This window comes from Ursus maritimus, unplaced genomic scaffold (genome assembly GCF_017311325.1).
Source record: "Ursus maritimus isolate PB19 unplaced genomic scaffold, ASM1731132v1 scaffold_10, whole genome shotgun sequence".
NCBI classification, from domain to species: domain Eukaryota; kingdom Metazoa; phylum Chordata; class Mammalia; order Carnivora; family Ursidae; genus Ursus; species Ursus maritimus.
In genome coordinates this window covers 35,280,530-35,304,804 of record NW_024423344.1, presented here as the reverse complement: position 1 = coordinate 35,304,804, position 24,275 = coordinate 35,280,530, and the positions used below count along the sequence as shown (strand labels likewise).

At 39.4% G+C, this 24,275-nt stretch overlaps 1 pseudogene; it reads right to left on the bottom strand.

Moving 5' to 3' along the window:
* The window catches only part of LOC103677667, a 110,205-nt pseudogene extending 86,409 nt beyond the window's left edge, over positions 1-23,796 (bottom strand).
* Between the last annotated feature and the right edge of the window lie 479 nt (positions 23,797-24,275).

Sequence of the window (24,275 nt, the reverse complement as noted above, 5' to 3'; positions counted from 1 at the left end):
AGAGTGGCCTATTATTGGGCTCACACCCTTAAAACCCAAACTGTTAGCAACTGATTAGCTAATTTCCCTTTCTTAGAAGGCAGGGAGGTCTCAGTCCTCAAATTATCTAGGAGGTGAGTTAAAATGTTTGCATTCCACCCTTTGAATGTATAGAGAAAGAGAGGAATAACAAAACAGTTGAATTTAGACAAGTCACTTTGGATCCTACTACAGAGATAATCAAAGAGTAGTCCACACAACTATAGTAAAAGCTTAGGTTCTGGTATCTGCCTGGATTCACATCTCCACTCATCTACATAACTAGCTGGTTGAATATATAACCACTCTCAATCCTGAGCTCATCAGCTATAAAACAGATTTAATTTCTAGCTTATTGCATGGTTGCGAGAATCAATGGATATGGTGTGTGTAAAGTGCCCATCACAACGCCTGGCAGTGGTAAGCGTTTTTCATTAATTATGATTGTTAAAGTCCTGGATGACTAAAAAACTGGTGAAAGCTTTTGCATTTAACTCTACAGATGCCTTGAACACACACACTGTGACTTAGAGTGTTTGAAGTTGGTACTTCCCATGCTCTAACAGCCCTTCTCATATTCAGCACTTGGCTGCATGGGAAGCACTGGGCAGAGTGCTTTCCATACACCTTCTAATCTTGGTGAGCTTCCCATGGGACATGTACCTCTCTAGCTTCATTTCACTCAGTGGTTAAACACTTTTTCCAAAGTGCCACAGCTGGGAAGGAGCAGAGGTGGAATTTGAATCCAGCCTTCGAATCTTGACCATTATATTTCACTTATGGCCAGAAAGAAAAACAAGATGGCTCAGTCACTGGGATCCAGGTTTTGGATGCAGACAGTTTAGATTCCAATTCCTGACAGCTAAGTGAGCTCAACTCTACTGAACCCTTCTGAGTCTCAGTTTCTTCAAGTATAAAATGGCAATAAGATGACCAGTCCTGTAGGGCTGTTTTCAAGAAACAAATGAAGTAACAGAGTCTGGCATGATGTTCAATGGGTCTAGTGTAGAACAAGACTCATTTCCCAGAGTATAAAGCACTTGAAGCCAGAATGGGTTGGGGTATTTGCTGTTGTCCTGCATCAGGGGAACCGAGCACTGGGCTTAACTTGGTATAATAAAGATACTTTAGGAAAGTGATCTGCTTGAAAAATAGTAGGGCAGGCAGTATATTTCCACAAAGCTCACCTTTTAAAGTATGGAAGATGACTAAGAGGATATTCTAAATATGGCAGACAACCATCAATGACCAATTATCTTCTTCAAGGGGTAAACCTGCTTCTTCTATGATGTGAAACTGTTAATTACTTCTAGTTCAGCAGTTAGAATAATGCGGTCATGAAACTGAGGACGGGCTAGATCCCAAAGGCATGAGATACGGATTAAAAGAAGTCAGTTTAGGGCAAATGAAAACTTGGATAAATTCGTAAAATATTGTCCAAAGAGCCTGCATTTTTTACTTGTTCAGCCTTTTGATGCCATTAAATGCATCATTTTGACAACAGACATAAAAGGGTGCGTTGAATAGGTGAAAATTTTGCTTCCTTGCAAGGAATTTTACTGGTTTGATTTCAAATATGTAGGGAAGGCTTATTCACGTAATATTTAAAATTTTAAATGTGACAAAGGTAGTAAATAAAAAAAACAACACAATTCTTGTAAATGTCACTTCATTCAACAGCACACATTGTGTTTCTCCTCAGCAAGTGGGGAAATGAAAAATGTCATGTACACGCAAGGTTGACAAATTGATTTTTCTTTGTGAGTACACATCTTTGTGTTAAGAATCAGAAAAAAAACTATTTGTACTTTATAGATTTAAATGCTGAGTTTATACCGTTTGGCCCACTTAAAAATGGCTAAGAAGAACATAGCGGTACAACATCAATAGTTCTGTGAGGTTTTGATATTTACTGGTGATGCTTTCTTAAGTACCACCTGCTCCACTGAAGCCGAATTCAGAAGGTACATCGCAATTTTCAGGTATTATTATTTATTTTCAGCATTTCTAGATAGAAAACATAAAATGTTAAAAATACTTCAAAAATGACTTGATATGTAATTTTTTGCTCTTTCAAAAATGGCTTGGTATGTAATTTTTGTTCTTCTTCACTCAGAATTCCTAGATCCACATATGATTTTTACTCTAAACTCTGCTCCTGTGAAAGCCCAACAGCCCTCAGAATAAATATAAAATATAAAATTTTTCCCCTGAGGCCATCCGTACGATGATTTCCCAAAAGAACAAAAAAATTGCTTTTAAACAAAGGATAAACATGGAGTTTGGGAAAGTCTGATTAAACTTCTTTGAAAGTTTTACGCCGAGGCAAAAGGGGACAAGCGAGACCGTACTGGAGTTCATCTTGCCAGCGGCGTCATACAGCATTTGCTCTCCTGAACGCTAACTTCGGCTGCGATTTATTAGGGGACCAAGTTCATGTCATTGCGCCTGATCTTCAGAGACCTGCCTTCAAATCCTGATTTTACTCACAATTGAAAATGAGGCTGGTGGTCAGGTCCTAGCCCCGTTTGACATGATTGCCAGCCTGCACCCCGGAGAACGGCTGTCTGGAAAAACGGGGAGTGTTAACTTGCGGGTCAGGGACTTCAGCGCCTGTCACTGGAATTTTTATCTGCAGTGAGACTGGGAGGGGCTGTGGCTTCTGACCCTCTCAGTGGGACACTTATTAAGCTGCCTGACAAAGGAGCGTAATAACAATCCTAATGTCCTCCTAGGAAGCTTTTGCCTTTTTTTTTTTTTGTCACAGCTGAAGAAAGTGACTAATTATTAAAATTTTGAAAAAGAAATGGCTCTGGGCTTGGAATGTCTGTGTGAAATCTTAAAGGCAGCCAGTTTCGCTTCCTGGCATTTGCTTGCCCCGTGCAGCTTATAAATAGTTTCCATGTGGCTGCTGCTTTGGTACAGACCCCTGATAAGAGGATGGGGAAATTAGTTTTGTAGAAGTCTGTCAGTCCAGGGGTAATGTGTATGCTTAAGGGTAATTTTTATTTTTTAATCAGTCACCTAGAGAGGGAGAGTTGTTTGCTAACTTCTGTGGAGAACAGGAAAAGCAAAAAATTTACAAAATATTAGTTTTATAATTGGGGATAAGACAAAGGCAATGAATGTAATTAAATTCAATGTTGAATTTAAGAGAAGGACACATAAAAGGCTATGACCAGACAATCAGAGAAAGACAATTATCATGTGATTTCACTCATATGTGGAATTTAAGAAAATAGAGGATCGTAGAGGAAGGAAGGGAAAAATAAAACAAGACGAAATCAGAGAGGGAGACAAACCATAAGAGACTTGTAACTACAGGAAACAAACTGAAGGTTGCTGGAGGGGAGGTGGGTGGGGGGACATTAAGGAGGGCACGTGATGTGATGAGCACTGGGTGTTATATGCAACGGGTGAATCACTGATATCTACCTCTGAAACTAATGATAAGCTGTATGTTAACTAATTGAATTTCAATAAAATAAGTTTAAAAAAAATGATATGACTAGAGTTTAATGCTAATTTGTTATCAGGTCTTGGGATCTCTATTCCCTCAATATGGGACTGCCTCTTACTTCTGGTTGAATTTTAAAGAAGAGGGGAGATGATGAGCCCCACCATCGCCAGAGTTTCTTGGGAAAATGTATCCCATTCATTATGCCATAACTGGGGGAAAGGGGACCATGGAGCTATTGTATTTGAATATAATCTGAGTGGAACTTTTTTAACATACCAGGAGGCTACTTGGGACAGATGATCCATTTCCCTCATTGAAGGGTCATCTCATCCATAGGAAAAGCAGATGTTATCTGGAACAAATTATGGCTCAGCTACCCTATCTTGATAGACATTAAATGGAGGTCACGATATTGACTTTTATTTGACATAACCTTTTCAAAGCACTTTCTAAGGGCTGAGCACTATATCCTCAAGACTATACACACATCAACTCATTGACTCCTCTTAACAACCCTGTGAAGTAAGTACTGTTTTTTATTATCCCCATTTCCCAGATGAGGAAACTCGCACAGAGAGATTGAGCCTAAGGTCAAATATCTAGTGAACAGGAGAGCCAGGATTTAAGCCCAGGCAGTCCAGCTCTGGAGTCTGGCTTATTCTAGGCTGCCTGGTGGTGGTGCACCCCCTCACTAGCTTTTCCCAGTAAACCAACCACAGGCTGGCTACCACATACTGGCTACATGAGAACCTTCTCCAGTGCTGCAGGGGTCACCCTGAGTGTAGGTCTCAACCCTTTCTGAATTTGGCATGTGGTACTGGGATAACTCACCTTGTGCACGGCCATGACTTTACTCGTTAGTCAAGCTCTCAGAGCTGGTTAACCCTGCCTGAGTGTCTACACTACCCAGAACCTCCAACAGAAGGAACTTTTAAGCACAACTAACTTTTGAAGGGATTTCCCCTCCAACTGGTCAGGAAAAGCTGCCCCTGTTCTACTGATAAACCTGTATTACAAGTACCCTCTCCTTGATTGTCTTTCTCGTAATATGTAAGCTGTGTGAGACAGGGTTCACGCCTTATTTGTCTCCTTCTAGCCTCTGCCTGGGAAAAGCGCTGGTCTGTAGTAGGTACCGGGAGCAGTTTGTTGACTGCATCAGACCAGTTGCTCCTTGCTGCCTGCCTCTGCGCTCCTCCAGGCTGTGACAATGAACAAAGACTGTCTCCTCTCCACCTCAGGGGATAGAGCTTGTGACTGATTTTCCAAAGGGAGGAAGTAGCTTTAACTTGTGGCATTCCTTGTCAAACAAAATTTAATGCTTATTAGAGATCTCGAAATAGAAATGGGGCAAATGGAATTTGTATTTGGAGAAATACCCCAAAAGCTATTAAACACCAATTTCACAGAGTAACTAGAGGGACTTTTAATTGCCTCTGGATCCATTTTGCCAAGTCTAAGGAGCCTTAAAAAAATTAAAATAGTACCAAATAAGAGGTTATTGTGAAAGTAGAAGTCATTTAAGAGGAGAAAATCTTCCCTCATATCTGGTGCTATTTGTGATTTGTGATATCTAAATTATAGGACATGGCATAGTAACAAACCTCCCTTGACCTAATGTCCAACATTTCCCAAATAATCTAAGTATTCTAACCTCTTAGCCCTCACCTGACGTGCCTACTCACTCTAATCATCTCTGCTCCCTGGCGTCTTCCAAGTCCTGTCTCCTTTACTGTCATCTGAGGTAATTTTCAATTTTTATGTGTTTGCCTGTCTCCCTCCTACATGACTGCCCATGGGCGCGTGTGTGCCCGCACACACACACACACACACACACACACACGAGAGAGAGAGAGAGAGAGAGAGAGAGAGAGAGAGATTTTATCTTCTTTTAGCTCTTTCTCTCCTCTCCGCAGTTTCATAGTAAAGATCAGAGATAGCAGGGCTGTTCTGTGGATGTGTGGAGGGACGAGATAATTGAGGATTATAACTGGCTACTCCTCACCTTCTAGATGTGTGGCATTTTCTTATCTGCTTGTAGGAGATGGTTAAGGTTTACTCAGCTAGTAAGGAGTTATTTTCAGGAGTCCAGAGGATTTTCCAACAGCAGTGGGTTGGACTGTTTGCTGAAGCAGTGGAGATTACAAGCAACCCAGGGAGGGCGTTTGTAGCTCTGACCTCCAAGCAGGGATGCGCGCGTTAGCTATGGCCTTGCTCTAAGGTTTCTAAAGCTAAGCTATTTCTACATCTGGTGGGCACATCACTGTTTAAAAAATAAGCTAAAAATTTGAGAATAACTGCATCCTTGACAAGATGTATCCTTTTCTACGGAGAAATGCTGCAGCTGTCTAACAAAGAATTGCAACACTCCACAGCTGTCTGGGCAGGAAATGAAGAAAATGATCCTGGTTATCTCAAAATGGGTGTTTGGGGGATGGAGGAGGGTATGAGAGTTGCCATAGACTATTCTGGAATTAGGGCTCTGAGTCTGCCTGATTAATTTTATCTCATATTACAGGGTCCTTGGCTTTCAGATTTCAGTAGTATTAAAAAATTTGAACCATCTAAAATCAAGCAGCATGGTTACATAGATTCCAGATAAAGAATTAAAGTGAAAAATACATCTATTTTTTTTTTGCAGCAACAACCAAGTTTTCCTTCTTCATCTTCCCATCCAATGAATAAATTACATTTAAAAAAATTGATATCTGAGTTACCGCAAAGTCAGAAGTGATGAAACTCTGACTACAGGAATATCATTTAATAATCATCATTCCAGAAGACAACTGTTCATCTTTTTGCAAAGAACGTGGTCACTGAAAAGCTGTTTATTGAATCGCCATTTTCTGTGCTCCCCATGCTGCTTTACTGAGCACAGTTAAGGTCGGATTACTCCTAAGCATAGCTAAGGTCAGATTACTCCTCTCCCCTAGAAACCTTCAGTGGTTCCCCATTGTTTTCAGTGGTCTTTCTCAAAGCACAATTCATCTATGAATCACCTAGCGATCAGGTAAAAATGCAGATTGTGATGCTGTTGGCCCAGGGTGGGGTCTGGGCTTTTGCATGTCTAACAAATTTCCAGGCATTCCTGAGGCCACTTTTCCTTTGACCACAGTCTGAGTAGCATGGGTCTACAGGATGGGCCTGACAACGGGCCTGCGCACTTAGCTTCCAACCATCTTCCCAGGCCGACTGCCCCGTGTTCTCTTGACTCTCCAGAGCCATTCTACTCTCTGGCCTCCTTGGGCTATTATTGTTTTTCCAGATACATAAACACCTTCTTCTATGCTTTTGGGATGTTAGTCCCTATCAATGTCTTACTTGCTTTTATTAATCCAAAGAGCCCAAATTTTCCACAAGCCCTTTACAGACTTTCCCTGTCTGCTCTTTCCCTGTCCTGCTCTCCTCTTGCATTTTGGTTGAAAATTGATTTTGAATCATACTACGGTCTGCCAGACTGTGTGTATGGAGTGTGTATCTGTCTCTCCCAATGAACTAGGAATCCTCAGTGGACAGTGATCTCGCCCTATATATTTCTGCCTCTTCTGCAGCATTGTGCACAATTCCTGCATAGAAAAGGTGTCCATAAAAGTTTGCTGGCATGTAATAAAATTCACAAATTGTATAAAATCACTTCTCTAGATGGCTTTCTCTTGAATAGATGAACCTTACCGGCATTCAGATAAAACTCTTCAGTGTTCTTTCCTGAGAGGATATGTCTTACTCCTTGGTAGTTAGGGATCACTCCTGGGTGTTTTTTGAAAAGGTTTTGATTTAGAGGATCTATGAACGTGAGTATGTAGGCTAAGCTTCTTAACGGGGCAACCCAGCTGAGACTCACAAAAGAAAGCTGAGGCTGCTTCCTTTGCCGACCATACAAGCTGGTTTTTTTATTGCTGCTAATGAGAGGCACTTGTGTTGACTGTCTAACAGGAAGTATCTTAATCCTTTCTCATTAGACTTCTAAAATTAGCCTTATTTTGCCCTGCCTGAAGAATCATGAGCTGTTCCACCTTTCCAGTTTTAGTTGGGATGACTGGAGGTTTGAAGAGCCAAGCCTGTGGTCTGGAAGGCCATTCCTAGCTGGCCGTATTACTGTAGAGGCTTTCAGAGTGACCTGGGCTCTAATTTTCATACTGCAGTATGTCAGCTTGTTTGTTATCTTGAACACATTATTTAGCCAATTTGAGCCTCAGTTTTCTCATCTTATGCTGGGGTAAATCATACCCACCTGAAGAACTGATACCAAATGGAAGAACATGAATCACTTACTACGTACATAGACTTGCAATAAGTCGTGGTGGGTGTTATTATAATTCAATTTCTGATGTATCATCAGTGCTTAAATCCTTCATCCATGTTTACTGAACATATCTTAACTATTAAAAGATGGGGATAAGACAGGGGCTCCTGAGTTAAGTGTTCAAGTTCTTCTTTTTATAGATCTGTGGCCACTGTGCTGTGCCCTATCACTGGCCCTTTCTGGTGGCAGAAGCAATATGTCATTGGTGACTTGATTACATTCCAAGTCCATTGAAACTGGGACTTTTTAATCTCCTCTGGATCATGGATTCATTTCAAAATCTCATGAAAGCTATTAACCTTCTCCTAAGAAAAAAATGCATGTATTCATGCAATTTTGCTTTTATCTTCTGGGGGTTGATGAGTTCCAGGATGAAAACCACTAGTTCCTAGATCTGCTTATAAACTTCTGGTTCCTCATGAGGCGAAAAGCCAAGAATAACAAAACAAAGTTGAATTGGCGCAAGAGAAGACCAGGAAGTTTAGGGAAAAATCACCCAATCATCCCCCAATTCATTTTCCCTGCTCAGGAAAACCTAGAACAAACATGGCTACTTGAAGTGGGGAAGAGGGTAGTCTGATAACCTTTTTTTTTTTTTTTTTTTTTTTTTTTTTTTTTTTTTTTTTTACTATATCTTATGTTTGTTGAATTATTGTCAAACATATCTGGGTTTCTGATATAAAAAGGTTTATGATAGGGGCCTGGGTGGCTCAGTTAAGCATCTGCCTTTGGCTCAGGTCATGATCCTAGGGTCCTGGGAGAGCCTACTTCTCTCTCTCCCTCTGCCTGCTCCCCCCCACGCCCAACGGCTCGTGCACATGCTCTCTCTCTATCTCTCTGTCTCTCTCTCTCTCGCTATCAAAAATAAACAAATAAAATCTTTAAAAAAAGGTTTATGATATAAAATGATGATCTCAATAAGGTTTGCAATGAAAGTGAATAATAACCCAAGTTAGAAGATGTCTTCTATTTTAGACACGGAAGGGAATTTGCCCAAGCAGCAAGGTATACTGTTCACCATTTATCTTGGTCCAGGTGGTAGATCTGTGTGCAGGCTGACAAAAAAAAAAAAAGATTTTTGGCCTGAATAGGACTGAGCTATGCTGAGGGAAGCAAGGAAAGGGAGAAAAGCATTCAAGACAATGGGAAGAGCATTTGCAGAGGCCCTGTGGTAGCAGGGAGCATGCATTCAAGAAAGTGAAAGTTGACTAGTAGAGGTTGCTAACTTGAGACTGGACAGAAAGGCAGGCGTCAGATAATACTGAGTTCTTTGTTTTTATTTTGAGAACAATAAGAAGGCATTGGAATATTCTTAACCTGGAGGCGACATGTTCAATTTTGCATCTTGAAAGGGCTACTCTTGCTGCTATGTGAATAGATGGGAGGTGGACACTCAGGGAAATTGGAAGAGCCCACTGCAGCAGTCCAAGAGGGAGATCTTGGTGTATTAGACAATGGAAAAGGTAGTGGACAGAGAAAATTATGAGAGAAGATTTACCAGGACTTGAGGACTGGCAGGATGTGGATGAAGAAAGGAGAAAAAGCAATCAGCGATCAAGGTTTTAGATATGGGAGTCTTGCAGCCTGGAAGCGCTGTTAAGGGATATTATAGAAAGTGGGGGTGATGATGGCTTGCTATGCAGAGTTGGGGGTATGATGGATTATCAAAATTAAATTTAAAATTTAATCTAAATTTTAAAAATTAGAATTTTTAAAAAGACAAAATAATTGTAGTTGTAAGATTGGGACCTATCAATAAAGTCATGGTAATTAAGAGATGAGTGGGGGAATCTACAAGTGGGGAGGATGGTGAAGAAAAATAATGAGGGTTCAGTAGTTGTATAGAACAACCACTGTATTGAACAGAACCACTGGGTCAGGTGAGTGGATAAAGTAGGGTTCACCTGCAAAGGAGTGGTCATAGAAATAGAAGGGCATTATTACAAGAAAATAAAAACCTGAGGAGATAGGGGCGCCTGGGTGGCACAGCGGTTAAGCGTCTGCCTTCGGCTCAGGGCGTGATCCTGGCGTTCCGGGATTGAGCCCCACATCAGGCTCCTCCGCTATGAGCCTACTTCTTCCTCTCCCACTCCCCCTGCTTGTGTTCCCTCTCTCGCTGGCTGTCTCTATCTCTGTCGAATAAATAAATAAAATCTTTAAAAAAAAAAAACAAAAACCTGAGAAGATAACTACCTCTCTGACTGAATTGGTTATTTTATAATGAAGTTTAAGGATCATCAATCTGCTGGTCAATACCAAGGAATTTTAGTAGTTTATAGCATGATAAAGTCTCAGAGCCATTTAACAAATTTTATAGTACAGGCAAGAAAAGATAGAGGACGAATCCTCAGGGCACGGCCAAGTACCAAATCACACATTTAGACTTAGGACAAGAAACAAATGCTGTATCTCATGATAGAGTTAGGAGCACTTTAAAGAAAAATTTTCTAAGGATAATGGAGGAAGTTACCATGAAAAATTGTGGAATATATTTTGAAAAACAAAACCAAAAATGGTTTCGACTGTGGACAGCCATAGGTCTAGAAGCAAAAACTGTGCTTGTAATTCTTTCTACTAATTTAATTTCACTTTCTATTTAATATATCTATTTTTAAAAATCATAGTAAAAAGCATGAGACCAGTTTTCTCATGAATTTGTAAGTGTATATTACAATATTGGTAACTATAAGCACAAAGGTCACTAGAAGTTTTCATTTTACATGATAAACTTTATGCCCATTCAACAGTGACTCTCCATTTTCCTCTCCAGCCCCTGGCAATCACCATTCTACTTTCTGCTTTGATGAGTTTGACTACTTACATACCTCGTATAAATGGAATCATGCAGTATTTATCCTTTTGGAACTTGCTTATTTTAATTCGCATAATGTCCTCAAGGTTCATCCATGCCATAGCATATGACAGTATTTCTTTACTTTTTGAAGCCTGAATAATATTCCATGGTATGTATAAATCACATTATTCATTCATCAGTCAGTGAACACTGAGGTTGCTTCCACGTCTTGGCTATTGCAAACAGTGTTGTAATAAACATGGGAGTACATATATCTCTTGGAGATCCTGATTTTAATTTTTTTGATACTCAGAAGTGGGATCACTGGATCATATAATAGTTCTATTTTTAATTTTTTAAAGAACCTCCGTACTGTTCTCCATAGTGGCTGTGCCATATTACACTCCTACTAATAATGTTAGGGTTCTAATCTCTCCACATCCTCACCAACACTTGTTATTTTATTTCTTTTTATATGGCCATTCTAATAAGTATAAGGTGATAGCTCATTGTGGGTTTGATTTGCATTTCTCTTATGATTAATGATGTTGAACTTCTTTTCATGTACCTGTTGGCCATCTGTAGGTCTTCTCTGGGGAGATGTCTATTTCAGTCTTTTGCCCCTTTTTAAGTTAGGTTATTTGTTTTCCACAATTGAGTTGTGGGAGTTCTTTGAACATTTTGGATATTAAACCCTTATGATATATACATTTTGCAATTATTTTCTCCCATTCCACAAGTTGCCTTTTTACTCTGTCAATTGTTTTCCTCACTGTGAACAGAGATTTTTTCATTTGAGATAGTCCTACTTACTCATTTTTGCTTTTGTTGCCTATGCTTTTGGTGTCATAACAATAAATCATTGCCAAGATCAGTGTCACAAAGTTTTTCCCCTAAGCTTCCTTCTAGTTTTATAGTTTCAGGCCTTGCAGTGAAGTCTTCAATCCATTTTTAGTTGACTTTTGTGTATGGTAGAAGAGTCCAATTTCATACTTTTGCATGTGGATATACGATTTTCTCAACACATTTGTTGACAAGATTATGCATTCTCTTTTTAAAAATGTTTTAATTACAATTCAATGTATGCATTCTCTATTGTGTATTCTTGCCACTCTTATTGGTGATCAGTTCACCGTATGGGTAGGGGTTTGTTTCTGGGCTTTTTATTCTGTTCCATTGGTCTATATATCTGTCTTTGTGCTATTGCCATAGTGCTTTAATTAATTTTACTGTAGCTTTGTAATATGTTTAGAAATGAGGTAGTGTGAGCCTTTAGCTTTGTTCTTTCTCAAGATTGTTTTGGCTATTTGGAGGCCTTGTGGTTCCATGTGAATTTTAAGATCGTTTTTATTTTTTCTGTTTCTGCAAAAAAACCCCAAAAATACCATTGGGTTTTTGACAGAGATTGAATCTGTAGATCATACTGGGTAGTATGGACATTTTAACAATATTAAGTCTTTCAATCTACAATTATGGAATATCTTCACATTTATTTGTGTCTTATTTAATTTCTTTCAGCAGTGCTTTATAGACTTTAGTGTATAAGTCTTTCATCTGCTTGGTTAAGTTTAATCGTAAGTATTTCTTCCTTTGATGCTATTGTAAACGGAACTGCCTTCTTAATTTCCTTTTGGATCGTTCACTGTTAGTGTATAAAACACAACGGATTTTTATTTTCTAATTTTGTAGCCTACAACTTTGCTGAATTCGTTTATTAGTTCTACCGATTTCTGTCTGTGGAATCGTTAGGGTTTTGTTTGTTTGTTTGTGTTTTTACATATAGGATCACGTCATCTGCAAACAGAGATAATTTTACTTCTTTCTTTCTGATTTGGATGACATTTGTTTTCTTGCCTCATTGCTAGAACTTTCAGTAATTTAACACTGAATAAAAGTAGTGAGAGTGGGCATTCTTGTCTTACTCCTGATCTTCAGAGGAAAAGCTTTGTTTTTCACTGTTGGGTAGGATGTTAGCTGTGTCCTTTTCATATATGGCCTTAATTATGTTGAGGTACGTTCCCTCTACTCCTAGTTTGTTGAATGTTTTTATGGTGATATATGAGATACATATATAGATATCTATATAGATATTTAATCTCCTTACTAGTTATGGGTCTGTTTAGATTTTCTATTTCTGCCTGAGTCCGTCTTGCTAAGTTGTATGTTTCTAGGAATTTATCAATTTTTTCAAAGTTATCCAGTTTGTTGGTTTATAATTGGTTATAGTTGTCTCATGCTCCTTTTTATTTCTGTGGCATTGGTTATTAATAGCTTCTGTTTAATTTCTTTTTTATTTATTTGAGTCTTTTCTCTTTTTCTCGGTCTAGCCAAAAGTTTGTCAATTGTGTTGATCTTTAAAAAAATAACTCCTAGTTTTGTTGATTTTTTAAATTATATTTCTGTTCTCTATTTCTGCTCTAATCTTTAGTATTACCTTCCTTCTGCTAACTTTGGGTTTAGTTTGTTCTTCTTTTTTTAATTCTTTGAGTTGTATTGTTAGGTTTTTACTTGAGGTCTTTCTTCTTTTTTAACGTAGGCCTTTGTCACTATACGCTCTCTTTCAGTACTGCTTTTGCCGCATCCCATACATGTTGGTATGCTATATTTTTGTTTTCATTTGTCTCAAGATTTGTTCTAACTTCCCTTTTGATTTCTTCTTTGGCTTATTGCTTGTGCAAGAGTGTGTTGTTTAATTTCCACATATTGTGAATTTTTCAGTTTACTTCTGTCATTAAATTTTAGTTTCATTACATTGTGGCTGGAAAAGATGCTTGTATGATTTCAACCTCCTTAAATTTGTTAAGACTTATTTTGTCTAAAATGTAACCTATCCTGGAAATGTTCCATGTGTGCTTAAAGAAGGTATATTCTGTTGTTATTGGGTGAAATGTCCTTTATATGTCTATGAGGTCCGTTTAGCCTTTAGTATTGTCCAAGTCCTCTGTTCCCTTTATGATCTTCTATTTGGATATTCTCTCCACTAGTGAAAGTGGAGTATTGACATCTACTATTATTGTGTTGCTGTTTATTTCTCTCTTCAGTTCTGTCAATGTTTGCTTTATGTATTTAGTTACATATTTCTCTGATGTTGGGTACATATATAATTGTTATATTTTCTTGTGAATTGACTCTTTTTATTATTATATAATGTCTTAACTGTGTCTCTTTTGACAGTTTTTGTCAAAAATAAGACAGAAAAAATCCTCCCTCCCCCCCGCCCCCGATTTAAGTATGGCCACTCTTGCTCTCTTTTGGTTACCATTCACATAGAGTATGTTTTTCCATCCTTTCATTATCAGCCTATGTGTGTCCTTAAATCTAGAATGAGTCCTAATAGACACCATATAGATTTTTTTTTTTTTAAATTCATTCGGCCATTCTATGTCTTTTGATTATGGAATTCAATTCATTTATATTTAAAGTAATTGTTAATATGGAAGGACTTACTATTGCCATTTTGTTAATTGTTTTCTGTCTATCTTGTAGTTTTTTTGTCCCTTATCTTAGTTTTTTTAGGATGTTACAACAAAATATCACAGATCTTATAAAAAACTGGAATTTCTCACAGTTTTCTAAGCAGCTGCCTCTAAACATCCTCCCCTCCCCCGCACTGAGGGGGCTGGCAAGTCTAAAATGGGCTGGGCAGGCTGGTATACTGGAATATCAGGTAAGAATTGATTTTGCCATTTTGAGTCCAAAATTAGTAGGGTAGGTTGGAAGGCTGGAAACTCAGGCAGGGTTTCTATGTTATAGTCTTGAGGCAAAATTACTTTTTGCCTATGGAACTACAGTTTTTCTTTCAAGGCCTTTAACTGAATGAATAAGACCCACCCACATTATTGAGGATAATTCTTACTTAAAGTCAACTGATTGTTAATACTAATCACACCTAAAAAATATCTTCATTGTATCATCTAGTTTTAACCAAACAGGTGGACACCATATCCTAGCCAAGTCACCACATAAAATTGAGCATCACAATACTCTACATTACATAAATTGACTAACCTAAGGTCACAGAGGATCAAAGATTATCCAGAAAAGGACACAGAAGACCATATAGCTAAAGTCTTCATTTCACAGATGACGAAAGTATGGAGCAATAAGGTGGAGTGAATTATTGGAGGCAATGTGAGTAGATAGAGGACTTTGGAGTCAGAAAGATATAAATATGAGGCTCAGGTTCATCTTTTATCAGTTGTGTATCTTTTGACAAGATATTAACCTCTCTCTGCTCAGTTTCAACATCTGTAAGATGGGAATTATCTACCATCTTTAACAGTAACATTTTGCAAGAACAGTGTGTGGTAGAAAGTAATTACTCAATAATTGGAAATTAATTATCATTATTGATAACAACATGGGGACTTAAAATCTAGCTTTTAACTTGCTTAAGAGCTCAGCTAGGAAGTGAAAAAGAGTGTCACCTTTCTAGTTCTTTGTTCCTTATCACAATAGTGTTTTCAGTAATAATGTGAAATTATGCCGAATGTGATAGACCATCCAATCAACTGCATATACTTTTAAATCCATGTATTCCTCACTTATCCATGCTGAAATAAAATCAGGCAATGTTCTGTCAGTTGCAGATTCATATCAGGGTTGGGAGATTCAGGAAGGTATTCTCAGGCATTTTGAAAAGTATGTTGAAGACTGTTCTGGTAGGGAGGCCTGAGTCCATGTTGGATGAATTTCTGAGATGTTGATCCAGGGATGTTTGTTTTGTGGCTCTCGTTTTCTCATCACAAATTGTAATCATGGGCCTTAGAGATCATGGTACTGTCCTCTCTCTTGGAATCAGGATGTCTGCTTTTGCTACCTCGAGCCATTGGCTCACCAACTTAGGAGCTTCCCTGTGCTTGTGGATGTTATGTAGAGAAAACCTGTGTTGGCAGAGGCTGACCTAGCTCTTACTTGTGGAGAAATCTCCATCTTTTGATCCTTTACCGTGTTGTTGCTTTACAATGTCAAGAGTCTAAAAGCTTTGGTTTGTATGGTGGCCAAACGCCTAGACATTCAGGACTGAGTTTGATCCTTCATTCACAAAATCAAAGATTCCTCTCTCAGCCACAGGTCCTGCTTGTTGCCTTATAAAATTGGATTACTACTGTCACTAGAGCACTGCCTTTCCTTTTATCAGTCATTCTAAAAGCGTGACTATAGGTATGCCAATAAAATGATGAGATAGCCCTCACTTCCCACAAACACACCGGAAAAAGTACCAACTGAATTTGTCTTTGAAAGTCATTTTTCTTCAAACATTTTTGAAGCTAACTGTTCAGAACTGTTTTTAAAATGTCTTGTAGTGACAGTTCTAACAAAAGGAAAAAATTAGTGTTGTTATGTTGTAGTCATACGACATTCTTCTAGGCTCTACTATATTTTTTCCCTTTCATTTTTTCCCTCACTTTCTTCCATTTCTTCTTGGAGGATGGGAAGGGGAAGAGAGAATGGGAGTCAAGGTTAAGGAGACAAAGAGAAGCTGGGGGACCTGGATGGGGAGCATTTCAGAAGGACTACAGAGGGTAATGCTTTTCAAACTTTAATGTGCATTTACATCTTTGGGGATCATGCCAAAATTCAGATTCTGATTCAGTAGGTTAGAGTGCAGACTGAGGGTCTACATTTCTACCATATTTCTGGGTGATGTCAGTTATACCGGTCCATGCTCAGTATTCTGAGTAAAGAACACAGGGAGAGAGGGAAGCCACAGTATAAGGACCACTCTCAATGAGACATCTTACATGTTCACTCAGGTGCTCCTCACAACAGCCTCGTAAAGTTACTTTTCCCTCATTACAAACAAGATTGTAGACTCAGAGAGGTTAGGTAACGAAACAAGCTGGATACAAATGTGGTGTTTGGTGACAAGGATCCCAGCTGGCCTGTCAGTGCTGCCTCTCACTGTTAATGTGTGTGGTGCCCTCCTTGCTACTGATGTTCAGTCTCCAGCATGGTGCCTACATTCTGCTCCACAGCAATTTCTCACAGCCTTTTCCACCCTCATTTGTCCAGGGGCTTTGGTTTGGTTGCAGCTCCCTTCCCTGCCCCCAGTCTCTTTTTCTCCTCCTTATACACTACTTATACACTACTACCAAAGTGATTTTTATTTATTTTTTTAAGATTTTTTATTTATTTTTTTGGGGGGGGGGAGAGGGAGAGAGAATCCCAAGCAGACTCCATGCTCAGCATGGAGCCTGAAGCGGGGTTCAATGTCATGACCCTGAGATCAGGACCTGAGCTGAAACCAAGAGTCGGACCCTTAACCAACTGCACCACCCAGGCACCCCCAGAAAGATTTTTAACGTGTAACTGTCATCAAATTCTCCCCTGTTCAAAAAACTTCGGCATATATGACACACTCTTTGGCTTGTCATTCAAGGCTTTCTGGGATATCCCTGCTTCCCAGGTCTCTCCTGGCATATCTGCTGGGTTGCAACCAAATGGGATCCTCCTGTTTGCTTGAATAGATCCTAAGTTTCCCTGCCTCCAAACATTTGACATTTGCTTATTTGATCTTTCTCCTGCAATCCTCAACCCCCCATCTCAGCATGTTAGGAATCTTTCCATGCCTTGTCTATCTCCCTCAGCCAAATACCAGCGCTCCCTTCTTTGGAAATTTGCAGAACCCTTTCCTTTTTTTTTTTTTTTTAAACTTTATTTATTTATGTGACAGAGAGACAGCCAGCGAGAGAGGGAACACAGCAGGCGAGTGAGAGAGGAAGAAGCAGGCTCCCAGCAGAGGAGCCCGATGTGGGACTCGATCCCGGAACGCTGGGATCACGCCCTGAGCCGAAGGCAGACGCTTTAACGACTGCGCTACCCAGGCGCCCCTGCAGAACCCTTTCCTGACATGATGTTTCTTATTCCATCTCAGGTAGTTTCAACCCCATTCTCAAGCAGGATGTGCGGCAATCTTCATGGACATTGCCATCATTTAGTACTTGTGTAATTCCCTCTCCTTCTGGGTATCAGGGGCACAGAGAGCAGAGCAAGCACTAAGCAATATTCCATGAATGAAGTTGTGTGATACTGTAAGATTGAGAATCGTGAATGAGATTAGATGGTGAGTAAATTGTAAGTTAAGTACTCTTGGAATATTAGCTCTTTTTGTGTGTGTTTTTGCTTTTTTTGAGTCCTTAATGAGCTAACTAAAGCTCAGAATAAAACTTATATAACAATATGTAATGTGTCCAGTACTCATTCTCATCATCGTCTGTAACGTGCAACAAAGAAATCCCCCGTTCCCAGGATATAGAACACCTAGAACAGAGCCTGGCACGTAGGAGAGGCTCACCAAATGTTGATTCCCATCATTTTGCTCTCTAACTTAATTGTATAGGACTACTGAAGGGATTTCTTTGATCTAGAAAGCTTGCACCGCAGTGAGAAGGAAGCATTTGGTTTTCAGCTTTTTTTTTTTTTTTAACTGCCAGGTGTAGAAATATCTTGTGAAATAGAAAGTGGGAAGCCACATCTCCCTGGAAACCTTTTGATATTCTTAGACAAATCAGAAGAGCAATGAATAGCCACTGGTAATAATAATAACTCACTAAGCACCATGTTCCTTTGTCTTGGCAGAATGTTTTGGAATGACTGCCAGTCTTTGTAGTTCTTCCATAAAGCAATCCTCCTGTGATGATTCAGTTTAAGGTAAGACTACCACTTCTTCACCTATGGTGGAGGCTAAAGAAGGAAGATGAAATGCAGTACAGATGCCAACTTAATAAGAAAATTATTCAAGTCGCCAGTCCTCTGTGTTACTAGAGCTGAGCTTCATGTCACTCACTAGCATTGATGTCAAGAGAGAAAAGATTGTTTCCTATGTGTATTGATAACAGGGACCCTTAAATTAAAGTGTGCATAAGACTCATCTGGGAAACTTGTTAAAAATGGAAATCTCTGAGAAATTCTGATTCAGTAGTTATGGAGTAGGACTTCAGAATCTCATGTAAGTGGCTCTTGGACTACCTTACAGTTTTCATACACAGCTGAGGAAATTGAGGGTCAGATTATTAACCAGGAAAATAAAAATGGAAATGCCAAGTGATTTCCCAAAGTTCACATGGATAGAGATATGGAGGAGTCAGGATTCCAACCTAAGTTTTTTTTATGCCAATCTACAGTTATTTCTTCTAACTCCCTGTTGTCTCCAATTATCTAGGGATGTGTGTCTCAAAATTAATGTACATACACACCAGCTGGAAAACTTGTCAAAATGTAGAATCAGATACAGTAGGTGTGAGGAGGGGCCAGATTCTGCATTTCTAACAGGCTCCTGGGTGCTGCCGCCATTGCTGTTGTGCACACCACACTTGGAGCGGCCAAAATGTAGGACATCACTCGGTCTGGATTGAAACATTTAAGGAAATGAGAGCTGGCCATGAGCTGAAATAAATTGGCCCTTTCTGACTCTGTAGCCTCTATTGTAGATAACACAGGACTGAGAAAATAGAAGGCTACTAGGTAAATAAGAATACAATGTAGTTGCTGAAAGGTCCTGGGGAATCACGCGGTGGCCCTGAGTAAATCTTGCCTTTTTCCCCCTCTTTGGTGTAGTTTTCATGGTGATCCGTTTCCCGAGGAAGCTACTGAGCGAGTCTGATGAAAGCAGATGATTGTTCCTAGAAATATGAGTGAAGTAACAAGAAATGAAGAAGATGCATGAGAAGAAATAGAACAGAAAGCATGGTTGGAGTTAATGTGAATTTTTTTTAGATTATGAAGTGACCTAAAAATAAAAGTGAAATGAAAAACATTTATGTGTGTTCATAAGTATAGTTAACAGGGTTTCAAAAAATACCATAAAATTAGGTTATGGAGTTGAGATTATTAACCAGGAAAATAAAAATGAACATACAAAATTACCTGCTTCTTTTTCTAAAGTCTTCAAGACTAGGTATTTTATATCTTTTCAGAAAAGGGAAAGAAATAAAAGCCGAAGTAGAATTACTTCTGCATTGAAGGAGAAGTATTTCATTTGGCATAACAGAGAAATTCAGAGTCTAAAGTCTGAAAATAGTATATTGGGGGAGGATATAGACACAACATTTTTAGAAATTTTTAGAAAGCAGTGTTTCTTCTCTGAAGAACTTTAATCAATTAAGACTTGAGTTCCCATTATGTGCCAGACACTAGGCTGGGTACAGGAATACTGCAATGATAAGACACAGTACCTCCCATGAGACAGGAAACAGATGTGCAAATAGATAACTATAATGCGATGGAATGACTGCAATAGTGAAATTGTGACCTAAATGCGGGAAGTCAGAAAAAGAACTAATTTTAATCCAGATGAATTAGGGGAGTCTTCAAAGAAGACATAAAATTTAATATAAGCCTTGCAGGACAGTAAGACATGGTTTGTAGAAGTTTGTTAATATTCACTTCAGCAAGTATTATTTATTATTACATAAAATGGGTAATAAAAGACTCCCTATGAAAGCTGACAGTCCTGAGTTCAAATCCCAGCCCCACTGCTTCATGACTGCATAGCCTTGGGCATGTTACGGGATCTCTTTGAATCAACATTTTCTCTTTTGAATAACAATATGGTATTCCCATGAGGAAATAAATAAGATAAATGACAAGACAGTAAGTGTATGACTTCCAGTCTTCTAAATATACCTGTCTTCCAATGTCAAGAGATTTAGGCCCAAACTAAATTCCTGAACACATAATTCTTTGGAATGAGGCTGTTCCTTTTATAAGTGCCACATTTGTTGGTTAAATTCTCTGTTCTAAGATTTCCGTTCATTTCCCCATCTAGATTTTCCCTCATGACATTTGTACCGGCTTTCATAGCATTTCCTACAAAATTCATATCCATGCAGAACCTCAGAATGTGACTTTATTTAGAAACCAGGTCTTTGCAGACATAATTAGTTATATTACAGTGGGGTCATACTGAATTAGGGTGGGCCCTAAATTGAGTACAACTAGTGCCCCTATGGGAAGAGGAAAAGGTGCACAGAGGCATGAGGGAGAAGGTCATGCAAGGACAGAGGCAGAGATTGGAGTTATGCTGCCATAAGCCAAGGGACAATGAGGGTTACTGGCAACTACCAGAAACTAGAAAAGTCCAGGAAGGATTCTTCCCAAGGCTCTAAAGGGCCTCTGGAGGAAGCATGGCCCTGACAATACTTTGATTTTGGATTTCTAGCCTCTAGTATTAGGAGAGAATAAATTTTTGTTGTTTTAAGCTACCCATTTCTGACACTTTGTTACAGCAACCCTAAGAAACTAACATGACACCTGTATGTCATCTGCCTTCCACTTAGAGTCATGAGATTAGTTCTGAAGGCACATGGTGGCTTTGCAACCTGTTGACTTGACTAGGTTGGGCTGCATTTCCTACAATTCTCTTCCTTATATGCTTTTGGTTAAGGTGGGCCACAAGAAACATTTTTGCACAAGCTTTGAGGGTCACCATTGTAATAACAGTAGCCATATTGTTTCTGTGCTCAGAAAGTCAGGCCAGGGTCATCTGGTGCTTGTGTAGCTCTTACACACTGGTGTGGGGCAGCAACCAGACCCATAGCTGCGAAACCTTCCCCCTGGACACTCCTTCAGCTTCTCTTACTCCTAGGCCAGGTATGTTTATCCCTGTAAGGAAGGATCCATTTTCTCTTGCAGGAGACCATGAGAGACTCTACGTAGGTTCTAGTTTGTCCTCTCTCTCCCCACTTTACGGCCGTCTTCTCTTCCCAGCTGCATGGCCTGCAGACATCAAGCTCCTGGATCAGATGCAAAGACAACAGCCTTGCAGAAACTATTTCCCAGCAACCTTCACTTTGTATGGTCAAGTCCCTATAATAAATTACTGTTGTGATTGGGTCCTCACAGGTACAGGCACCCAGTGCCCCAGTGTTTAGTGGAAAGGTTTCAGGCAAGGTAATCTCTCCCTGTCTACAGATAAGATGGCTATATTTTAAAAATCAGTGCACCTGAGGTTCTTGAACACACCAGGTGAAATGCCAAACAGTGTTTCATGTGAACTTACCTTTTAGAGTTTTCAGCCTCCAGGAAATATAGTGGCTCAGAATAAAGATCTCCCATTTGCTCTCCCTCATGTTTGTGACTCTTTTTTTCTCCTTGCTTTGCTACCAGAGAAAAGAAAATTAAAGTCAGCTCCTACTGTTCTCTGCTTCTACTCCTGCTGGGAGCAGTAGGCTCCAGGGTTCATATTCTGCTTTATAATGGCTTTTTCAGCCATCATTTGGGAAGACCTTGGCTCGACTGTCAGCATGGAGCGTGGCTGTCTACAGCTGGAGCCTCAGAGGAGAGCCCCTGACTCTGTAGCGACAACCCCATCCCTTCAACCTTGTCCTAGATCTCTTCCCCGAAAGCCAGACAATGTAATCAGAGACATCCTGATGCTGATGGGAAGAAGATGAATCGCGATAATGGGCGTTGCATTTTTTTTTAAGTTCCCATTCACTTTGTGCATAAAAGCTGGCCATGACATTGGCAGCTGGCTCTTCCAGGCAGTTCTTCTAGTGCCAGCACTGAGTACAGTCTCAGAATATGGCCCACAATGAAAGCTTCATGCAATTATAATGGAGATCTTGAAGCCAGAATGAATGCCTTCATTCACTGCAAACATAGCCCTTGCTATGGATGCTCAATTACATTTGATGCCTCCTGGATAGAGTGGGGGCAGGGAGGTGAATGGTGATGTCATCTTGGGAGAAAATGGGTTAGAATAAGCAAAAGGAGCCTTGCTGTTCTCAATTCTAGTCAGCATGCTAGTAGAATGATGTCTGCAACCTGGCACTCTACACTTAATGGGTTATTGATAACAGTCTTTACTCACTTTTTTTTAAAAAGAGAATCCTTCCATAGCTTCCCTTGGCCCACAGGGCTAAGACTTAATTCAGTAACTTACTATAAAGGGCCCTTCCCAACCTAGCCTCAACTTAGTGTCTCCAAACCACTGGCCATTTCTTTAGAATACTATTCGCCTGAATATTTCTGTGCCTTATTTACCTTAATTTTTCTGTAAGGATTTTTCTTGCCTCTTTTCTGCCTTGGGAACTCTTACTTAGGTTTTAAGAAGTAGCTCAAACATTACTACCTTCGATATCCTCAGACAAAATGAAGAATTCTTTATACTGTGTTCCCCACAGCATCTTTTATAAACTTCTATTATAATCCACAGTACAAGTCATGTAATTATTGATTTATCTGTCTAACTTTTTAATTTTGTGTTTTCTGGTGGAATTGATGGACTCATCAGAACCTAGAATAGGTCCTGGAATTAAGGTGGAATTAATAACTTTTCTTTTTGAAGAGAATTGAGTAGCATTGTGAAGAGAACAATTAACTTGGCCAAAAATCTTTAAATTATGAGTTTGGGTATCTGGTTTCTAATCTCCATATGACCTTAAAATACCTTTAATGGCTGGTCAGAGCTGAGTGACACTGACAAGCATGAAAAGTCTCAATTTCTTCTTGCCTTGATTTCTTCACTTGCTAATTGGTGAATGTGATATCTGCTGTTGCTAACTCATAGATATGTCTTGTGAATCAAATGAAATAATATGAAAATGACAACACCCCCCACTTCACTACCCATAGAGGAATGCTAGTTATTTTCAATAACACTTTCCTCATATCTTCAGAGTTTGGTAACTCTGACACTGGGCTGTTAGAACAGGCTGACCCAGACTGAGGGTTTGCTCCTCTGACACCCATGACTGGTGGGGAGGAGGTCCAGTGAAGGCCAGTGGCTTCTGAAACTTAGGAGAATGAATTTTGGTGTGTGGTTGGTTTGTTGTGGGTTCTCCCGTTCATTCCCCAGGCTTGTGCCACACGCTTGGTCAAGCTAGTGGTGATCAAGAGGAAGACATGAGTTTGAAATTCCAAGTCAGTTAATGGACTGCACTCCCTAAGAATAGTTGTGCAATTAATAAACATTTCTTGGGAGGTTCTGGAGACTGCTGAGGCACAGCGTGGCTCTCCCACGGTGTTTATGAGGGAAGAAATTCTTATTGGTCCAGGATAGCCCAGCACTCCTCTTAGTTGAGGCTGGCTGTTTCTACCTCCTCGTCAGATATGAGCTGGCATAACCATTTTCTTTGGCAATTAGGTTCATGATAACCCAGGCAAAATTTTTAAAAAACAGATAAAAATGGTCTCTGGTATCTTCACATCTCCCTTAAGTACTTTCTCCAACATTCCTATAGGCTTTTACTCTTACCTTGCAGCATGCAGGGGCCTCATTTTGCCCCTTACCCATCCAAATATCACTTCTTCCTTTTTGCCTTTCCCCAAAGTAGAAAAAGAATTAGTAGCTTATTGTTCTAATTATGAAAGCTGATCATTGCTTTATAGATTAGGGTGTCTTTATTTTCTGTGTCTCCAGGCTTTTATTGGGATAATATAGCATAATTTCAAAGCAGACTATATGATATAAACCACGGGAGAATGTTTTTCTCTGACAATTTCAATACCTTTGCTCATTAATATTTGCAGACATCTGCACATTAGATTATGATGTGTATTGTCAGAGCTTTAGTGATTTCTCTTGTGTCTATACAGAAAAGGTGAACTTCAAACACTCTCAAAATGGAGATTTTTAAAATCAGGAAACAGTTCATGCCTCTTGGGCAAGTCAAAATAAGATGATTGTTGGATTGGGGGGGCAGTGGTAGACATAAGATAAAAGGAACAGATTTTGTTTTGCTTTTGTATTAATAACC